Genomic DNA, 8408 nt, shown 5'->3' with positions numbered 1-8408 from the left:
GCCATCTTCCAAGCAGAACACGATGGTGCGGACATCTGGTTGACAGTTTGCTCGATTATATCGTGAATTAGACACAGGACGGGCAAACAGAGGTTTGTTCCTTTGATTTTGGACACCAGTGTATTAATTATTTGGTCACTATATATGACGGTAGTATCTGTTCCCGAAAGAACAGTTACCGTTGATGACCACGCAGATTTGCTAGAAATAAATTGATAATTAAATGGACGCCCTAGCTGCAAACAGGCGTTGATGTACTTCATCGGGGACGTGTTGAAAATGTGTGCCCCGACCGGGACTCGAACCCGGGATCTCCTGCTTACATGGCAGACGCTCTATCCATCTAAGCCACCGAGGACACAGAGGATAGTGCGTCTGCAGGGACTTATCCCTTGCACGCTCCCCGTGAGACCCACATTCCCAACATGTGTACACCACTACATTCGTAGTGCGCCTAATAGATGTTTGCCCGTCATACTCATTACTCGTGGCAGATTAATCTACCAAGTCCCGTACGAGTTCTGGCATAGCGTGTGCGTTCGCACAAGAAGGTCAATGGCCGGGAAGCCATATTTTAACTATATATGACGGTAGTATCTGTTCCCGAACGAACAGTTACCGTTGATAACCATGCAGCTTTGCTAGAAATGAAATGATAATTAAATGGACACCCTAGCTGCAAACAGGCGTTGATGTACTTCATTTGGGACATGTTGAAAATGTGTGCCCCGACCGGGACTCGAACCCAGGATCTCCTGCTTACATGGCAGACGCTCTATCCATCTGAGCCACCAAGGGCACAGAGGATAGCGCGTCTGCAGGGACTTAACCCTTGCACGCTCCCCGTGAGATCCACATTCCCAACATGTCCACACCACTACATACGTAGTGCGCCTAATAGATGTTTGCCCATCATACACGTGGCAGATTGATCTACCAAGCAGGAGATCCCGGGTTGGAGTCTCGGTCGGGGCACACATTTCCAACATGTCCCCAATGAAGTACATCAACGCCTGTCTGCAGCTAGGGTGTCCATTTAATTAACATTTCATTTATTCGGTCACTCCCTCAAAAATTATTTCAGTAAATTTTTTACGTCTATCACATTAGCAGACGTACGCTGACAGGGAATGCGCGGCCAGTGTAACAACACCTGCTGACGCCTGGATGGAGAGGAACTCTGGACAGTTATACGGAAACGCGGATAACCTGTCGCAGGTAACGTCCGGCACACGCTATTGGCTGCCAGCGACGACCGACAACGAAGCAGAAGAAGGCGGCCCTAATGGAATGAAGGGCAGGCAGAACCCTTTGATCAGAAAAGGGCAGCACGCTGCGCCGCGTCTGGTGTGTGCGAGCAGAGGAGTGAATGACCGAGTTATCTCCAGGTAGGACAGGCTGCACGGCGCCGAGCTGTAACCTAGTTACGGAAAACGCGATTATACAGAAACGAAAAAAATAAATAAATAAATAAAACATTAAAAAAAATACTCGGACGCCCTGTGTTCAAAACGGAGGGTGTCGTCCGACGCCCACGATCTACTACGTCTCCATATTTTCATAACGCCGTGGGCAGTCGACGAAAATACCGGGTGATCAAAAAGTCAGTATAAAATTGAAAACTGAATAAATCACGGAATAATGTAGATAGAGAGGTACACATTGACACACATGCTTCGAATGACATGGGGCTTTATTAGAACCAAACAAACACAAAAGTTCAGACAATGTCCGACAGATGGCGCTTCATCTGGTCAGAAAAGCAATAATTAGCATAACAAAGTAAGACAAAGCAAAGACGATATTCTTTACAGGAAATGCTCAATATGTCCACCATCATTCCTCAACAATAGCTGTAGTCGAGGAATAATATTGTGAACAGCACTGTAAAACATGTCCGGAGATATGGTGAGGCATTGGCGTCGGATGTTGTCTTTCAGCAACCCTAGAGATGTCGGTCGATCACGATACACTTGCGACTTCAGGTAACCCCAAAGCCAATAATCGCACGGACTGAGGTCTGGGGACCTTGGAGGCCAAGCATGACGAAAGTGGCGGCTGAGCACACGATCATCGCCAAACGACGCGCGCAAGAGATCTTTCACGCGTCATTTTGTGAACTTTGTTTTTTTTTTTTTTTTTTTTTTTTTTTGTTCTAATAAAACCCCATGTCATTCCAAGCATGTGCGTCAATTTTTGCCTCTCTTACACTATTTCGTGGTTTCTTAAGTTTTCAAATTTATACTGACTTCTTGATCACCAGGTATATACGCGGCTATGATGCACTGCAAATATCCTATACTAAATTACGCAAGCAAAAATAATTTCGATATCCGCGGTGATTCGACAGCCCCTTCTAAGCGTTTTACGCAACCCGCAATAGCTCCAAATACCACATGCAAGATTTTCATATTCTCTCGCTCACCACGCACAGATTATTAGTCCTAAAGGAAAAAAATGAACCGAACCTTCTTGTAGGAAATTATCTGTACGAGGGTGAGTCAAATGAAAACCTTAAATTTGTAATAACAAATCGAAATTTCCCTCCGTTATCCTGTAAGTTGGTAAGCGTGCTACAAACAGCGTGCAGAATGGCCTGTAGGTGGCAGCATAGTGCAGATGCACGCATACCGTCGCAGTATCAGTATAAAGATGGCCGCCCCACTTACGACTTGCACCAGGGAAGAACAGCGTTCTGTTATTCGGTTTTTGCGTAGTGAAGGTGTGAAACCTGTTGAAATTCATCGACGAATGAAGGTTCAGTACGGTGATGTCACAGCACCTAGTCTACGAATGGAGTAGGAAGTTCGCAAGTGGTGTGACTTCAGTGGAAGATGCTCCTCGCCCAGGTCAGGCACAACGAGTAGTGACTCCACAGAACATTGCAGCAGTTGAAGCCATAGTGAAGGAAAACCGTCGAGTGACACTGAAATTACAGTGTGTTTACAGATTAGTCATGGGTCAGCACACCACGTTGTGCATGATATGCTCCAGTTTCACAAAGTGTCTGCAAGATGGGTGCCACGGCAGCTGACTCCTGAAATGAGAGAACGACGTGTTGATGCTTGTGAAGAACTTCTTCGGTGCTTTGAACGAGAAGGTGATGGCTTCCTTGCAAGAATCGTTACTGGGGACGAAACCTGGGTTCTCTTCCACCAACCGAAAACGAAGAGAGCGAGCAAGGAATGGCGCCATTCCTCGTCACCAAAACCAAAGAAGTTTCGAACAGAACCATCAGCAGGGAAGGTTATGCTGACTCTCTTTTGAGACGAAAAAGGCGTCATTTTGGAGCATTACATGCCTAGAGGGACCACTGTCACCAGTGCATCATACACAGATGTCCTAAAAAATCATCTTCGGCCTGCAATCAAATCAAAGCGACGTGGATTGCTGTCAGCAGGTGTCCTTTTGCAACATGACAATGCAAGGCCCCACACTGCCCGTACAACAGTTGCAACAATCACAGACCTACATTTTGAGTGTCTTCCGCATCCACCATACTCACCAGACCTTGCCCCAAGTGATTTCCATATTTTTGGACCAGTCAAAGACGCAATGGGAGGAAAGAAGTTACTTTCTGATGAAGAGGTACGCCACGCGGTGCACGAGTGGTTACGCGGACTACCAAAAGAATTTTTTTAAGGATGTTTATGCACTGTGTAAGCACTGGAGGACTTGCATTGAGCGTGGGGGAGATTATGTTGAAACGTGATACAGCTTTGTACCACTTCTGCACAATAAACAATATTTTAAAAAATATTTAAGGTCTTCATTTGACTCACCATCGTAGTTAAGTTTTGTGCTGCGATACGTTGATCGCCGAATGCCGTAGTTTCCAAATTATTCGAGAAAAACGTACAAAAGTGGTTTATCACATGCGTTTTTCTTGAATAACTCGAAAGCCATGGCCTTCAGCGAAAACGTATCCCAGAAGAAAATTAAATTGCATTAAATTATGTACAGAAAAAAATGGTTGGTTCAAATGGCTCTGAGCACTATGCGACTTAACTTCTGAGGTCATCAGTCGCCTAGAACTTAGAACTAATTAAACCAAACTAACCTAAGGACATCACACACATCCATGCCCGAGGCAGGATTCGAACCCGCGACAGTAGCGGTCGCCCGGTTCCAGACTGAAGCGCCTAGAACCACACGGCCACACCGGCCGGCTGTACAGAAAGGACCTGTTTATTTTGTCTGTAGGACTGATGCAAGGTGACCGTAATTTAACTATGTGAAAAAAACACATTAAGTTAGTATACAGTCTATGTTCGTCCCTGTGTTCATTACATACATGGTGACAGTTACTGAACTGTATGGAAGAAACGTAAATTAGTTACAAACTACGGTATGGACGTTCTTTATTCAGCAGTTAACGTCACTACAAATATTCGGATTCAGGTTATGACGTGTTCGATACGCCTGTCATCATTGGCGACGGTGTGGCGTAGACGAATGGCGAAATTCTGCGTGACCCGCTGAAGTGTCGGAACATTGATGGTGCCGATGACCTCCTGAGTGGCTGTTTTCAGCTCAGCAATGGTTTTGGAGTTCCTGCTGTACACCTTGTCTTTAATACAGCCTCACAAAACGGAGTCGCATGTGTTCACATCCGCAGAATATGGCGGTCAATCTAGGCCCATGCCACTGGCGTCTAGCTCTCCTACTTCGATGGGGTCGAGCTCCGTCTTGCATGAACTACATCTTGTCGAAATAAGGGTCACTTTGGATAATGAGGATGAAATGTATCGTCCGAAACATTCACGTACCGTTCGGCAGTCACCTTGCCATCGAGGAATATCGCACCGATTATTCCGTGGCTGGTTATTGCACAAAAGACGGTCATCCGTAGAGGCTGAAAAGACTTCACGATCGCGAAATGCGGATTCTCAGACCCCCAAATGCATGTATTTTTCTTCTTGATGAATATGTGCTTCGTCGCCAAGCCAAACCACATTCACGTCGAAGTCGTGTTCGTTAATTCTGGTGGCAACAATGTTGGCAAAACAGAACCGCTTTTCCGCGGCACTGAGTCTTAATGGCTGATGGGTTTGAATTTTGTATGGGAAGAGATGCAGGTCTTCCACAACAATTTGTCGGAATGTCTCCCAGTGCATTCCCACCTGTTGTGCAGCTCGTCTGATCTCTTTCCCAAGGCTGGGCGTGTTTACTCGATGTTTCCAGGCGTTTTCACCCTTTTTGGACGACTAACATTGCATACACTGTCATCATGAACACTACCCGTTCTGTGACCCTTGTGAATCAAGTTCTTGACTATTAGCACACTTGGACCGGTTGTCTTAAGCTTGAAGTCGGTCGCAACACTTCCTTTGAGCCGCAGTTGGGCTGTTATTGCTCGCATAGTAGGCCTTCAGAATCGCTATACGCACATACATTTTCACCTGCAAATGGTCGACAACAACAAGGTGCGTGCGGATGCGCATACTACACTACTGGGCATTAAAATTGCTACACCACGAAGATGACGTGCTACAAACGCGAAATTTAATCAACAGGAAGAAGATGCTGTGATACGCAAATCATTAGCTTTTCCGAGTATTCACACAAGGTTGGCGCCGGTGGCGAATTCTACAACGTGCTGAAATGAGGAAAGTTTTCAACGGCCTCGTATCACCAGCAGTCGAGATGACAGGCATCTTATCCGCATGGCTGTAACGGATCGTGCAGCCACGTCTCGATCCCTGAGTCAACAGATGGGGACGTTTGTAAGACGACAACCATCTGCACGAACAGTTCGACGACGTTTGCAGCAGCAAGGACCATCAGCTCTGAGACCTTGGCTGCGGTTACCCTTGACGCTGCATCACAGACAGGAGCGCCTGCGATGGTGTACTCGACGACGAACCGGGGTGTACGAATGGCTAAACGTCATTTATTCGGATGAATCCAGGTTCTGTTTACAGCATCGTGATGGTCGCTTCCGTGTTTCGCGACATCGCGGTGAACGCACATTGGAAGCGTGTATTGGCCATCGCCGTAGTGGCGTATGACCCGCCGTGACGGTATGGGGTGCCATTGGTTACACGTCTCGGTGACATGTTGTTCGCATTCACGGCACTTTGAACAGTGGAATTTACATTTCAGGTGTGTTACAACCCGTGGCTCTACCCTTCATTCGATCCCTGCGAAACCCTACGTTTCAGCAGGATAATGCACGACCGCACGTTGCAGGTCCTGTAAGGGCCTCTCTGGATACAGAAAATGTTCGACTGCTACCCTGGCCAGCACATTCTCCAGATCTCTCACCAATTCAAAACGTCCTGTCAATGGTGGCCGAGCAACTGGCTCGTCACAATACGCCAGTCACTACTCTTGATGAACTGTGGTATCGCGTTGAAGCTGCATGAGCAGCTGTACCTGTACACGCCATCCAAGCTCTATTTGACTCCATGCCCAGGCGTATCAAGGCCGTTATTACGGCCAGAGGTGGTTGTTCTGGGTACTGATTTCTCAGGATCTGTACACCCAAATTGCGTGAAAATGTAATCACATGCCAGTTCTAGTATAATATATCTGCCCAATGAATACCCGTTTATCATCTGCATTTCTTCTTGGTGTAGCAATGTTAATGGCCAGTAGCGTAATTCCCACGATGCCCTGTGACCAATCGTGCAGTTTGAACGTCCTAAAGCGAACCGTTCAGAAATTGTGACGATTTTATTTCATACAGTTCGATAATTCTCACCCTGTAGTTGGCGGATAGCGAGTGAGAAAATATGAAAATATCGCGCGTTGCTTTTGAAGGCGTTGCACGTTGCATAAAACCCATAGGTAAGAGCAGCTGATTCACCCTGTATAGAAATGGGGGAAAAAAATTATGTGCCCACTGCAGAGGGATAAGCTTATTTCACAGAGGATATAAATTTTAAGCAGGAATTTTAAAGACAAGACTGAAAACAAGAGCAGGAGGTTTACTAGTGGAAGAACTGCCCCCGGGTTAACTGTTGCAGTTTTAATGTTAGGGGAGCGGGTTGAAAAGCATAGTTTAACAGACGCACATTGCTTTTAGTGATTTTGAGAAGGCTTTCGGTAATGTGATTAGGGAAAAGTTACGGAGAGTTATGGAGCACAGAGGTTACCCTTTAGAGCTCACATGAGCTATAAAAAGTGAAAGACACATCACTAATGTTGGATTTAGGAGGCGTATACGACGACTTGCCGAAAAGTAATGTCTCCGAATTTTTTATGTAAAAACTATTTAGCCTTGAAACTTCCTCACAGCTTTAATTCTGCCAGTACCTCGTCTCCTACCTTCCAAACTTTACAGAAGCTCTCCTGCGAAACCTTGCACAACTAACACTCCTGAAAGAAAGGATATTGCGGAGACATGGCTTAGCCACAGCCTGGGGGATGTTTCCAGAATGAGATTTTCACTCTGCGGCGGAGTGTGCGCTGATATGAAACTTGACTGGCAGATTAAAACTGTGTGCCGGAGCGAGACTCGAACTCGGGACCTTTGCCTCCCAGTTCGAGTCTCGGTCCGGCACGCAGTTATAATCTGCCAGTCAAGTTTCATATCAGCGCACACTCCGCCGCAGAGTGAAACTGTCGTTCTCTTTAGCCTTCATTAACATTCTACATCTTGATTCTTGATGTCTACAAATTTAATTCGCAACATTGTCGCCATGGCGAGAAACACATTTCCCCAAGGAGAGCCAGTTTGTTGATACCGCAGCTGTAGAATGATTGGTTTTTTTGACGGAGCCGCGATGTCGCTCCTGTCTCGACCTGTATAGCACTACAGTTCTCGATGGTGTTCTTTGTGTCCTGGAAACAGACGAAAATCGGTTGGGGCCGAGTGGGAACTGTATGGAGTACGATCATTGCGTGTGAACCATACGCGTCGCGTCCTTGCAGATGCGCCGCGCTCGTGTGTGGTTCCGCACACGCTGAGGGAAAGGGTGATCCATGCGTGGACGGAGTATCCTGCGCTTAGAAACTCGATTACAGCACGTTGTTTCTCATGCACCGACGTAGTTACATTATACACCGCCATGTTACATGCTACAATCCGGAGCCGTCTAGCGGCAGATCGTTGCAACTTGGGTGAGCGAGGCGGAAAAATCGACCGAGTGACACCTCAACCGATGCTGACAACAGAATAAAAATTTCGGGGGCAGCACTTTTCACCACGCCCCCCCCCCCTCTCTCTCTCTCTCTCTCTCTCTCTCTCTCTCTCTCTCTCACACACACACACACACACACACACACACACACACACACACACACACACACACACACAGAGAGAGAGAGAGAGAGAGAGAGAGAGAGAGAGAGAGAGAGAGAGAGACATTCATACAATGTGAATCAACTAAACCTTGAACCGCAAAATACTGCGACAATGGAAGCTGCCAGTCACTTCACAGACTGGAATGGCAGCCAGAGGC

At 46.7% G+C, this 8408-nt stretch overlaps 2 non-coding genes across 2 annotated transcripts; both read right to left on the bottom strand.

Annotated features, from left to right (window-relative positions):
• Positions 1-284: 284 nt before the first annotated feature.
• Trnat-ugu lies at positions 285-358 on the bottom strand. Its single transcript has one exon. It is a non-coding gene; the product is annotated as a tRNA-Thr (tRNA).
• Positions 359-724: 366 nt separating this feature from the next.
• On the bottom strand, positions 725-799 carry Trnat-ugu. The gene has a single exon. It is a non-coding gene; the product is annotated as a tRNA-Thr (tRNA).
• Positions 800-8408: the final 7609 nt, after the last annotated feature.

This window comes from Schistocerca americana, chromosome 11, assembly GCF_021461395.2.
Source record: "Schistocerca americana isolate TAMUIC-IGC-003095 chromosome 11, iqSchAmer2.1, whole genome shotgun sequence".
NCBI classification, from domain to species: domain Eukaryota; kingdom Metazoa; phylum Arthropoda; class Insecta; order Orthoptera; family Acrididae; genus Schistocerca; species Schistocerca americana.
Note: the sequence above shows the minus strand (reverse complement) of the source record. Positions and strands in the feature narration are given on the sequence as shown.